Here is a 1082-nt window from a genome sequence, read left to right as displayed (position 1 = left end):
GGTAGGGTCAGTTAATTCATAAATTTAACCTGATTTGATGCTCAGTTCATGCTGATCTCAGCTAGGGCTGGAGTTGATAAATGTCTCTTTGATGTCCCTGAGTTGGGAAGGAGAAAATTAGCGAAAGCTACTGCTTCTATCATCAATTCAGTGCTGGCTTTTTAAAAAAAGGGGTAAATGTGTTGTTGTCTGGAGGAGATAGCTTTCTTTCCATCCTCCTCTAAGATTGTGGAGCAGCAGAAAGAGTATACCAACTTTGTCCTGCTGACTGTACATAGAAGTGAGGAGATAAAGTTGCTCGTATTGCTAGTGTCTCCTGCTGGTGGATGTGCCTGTCTGTGTCTGGCTGCAATCTTCTCTATGGTTCAGTTACTGTCACAACAGTTGTTAAACTCACATCAGAAAGGAGCATTGCTTGGTTGGCAAGGTAACTGATGTCTGCCAAGCAATACAGCTGGGGTCCAGCAAGGAAATAAAACTTAGCTTCAAAGCTACTTCTCTTAGTGCTCCAAAGCAAACCGTTTGATACAAATAACCAGGAGGTGGGTGGGGTGTGTGTAATCCTGCCCTCAGGTGGCAAAATTTTCTCAATAAACAAGAGTGCTGTGGAGTTTGTTAATTCATTTTATTAAGTCTGAGGCTCCTGGCCTTTTGCATCTGTCCGTGATGCTGTTCCGGCAGCTGGGTCAGTGTGGATGACGATATTCAGGGCAGTAGCTGTCAAAAGCTTAAACTGTCTACCATGTATCAGTCTAAAGGGAAAGAAAAGGGATAGTTCGTCATGAGGAGGATCAGAGCTCTGCAGGTGTGACAGAGGGGAAAGGCTGTATACTCTTTAGTTTTGCTATTTCTAGAATGTTATGAGCTTGAGAGTGTGGCAGCAAGGGTCTATTACAGAGCTTGAGAGTGCACAGGGAGGGTCTATTACAGTGCACAATCTTTGACTCTGCTAAGGATGTTTAAATATTTCACCATCCTTTCCTGTTTTCCCCCGAAGACATTTCAAATCTCCAACTAATTCCAGAAGGATCAAGATTATCAAATGTTGCCCATTTTTTAGGTCGGATGAGGAGAGAAATGTT

The sequence above is a fragment of the Carcharhinus amblyrhynchos genome, chromosome 33 (genome assembly GCF_965287045.1).
Source record: "Carcharhinus amblyrhynchos chromosome 33, sCarAmb.v2.hapA, whole genome shotgun sequence".
Taxonomy (NCBI): Eukaryota; Metazoa; Chordata; class Chondrichthyes; order Carcharhiniformes; family Carcharhinidae; genus Carcharhinus; species Carcharhinus amblyrhynchos.
This window is presented reverse-complemented; position numbering follows the sequence as displayed.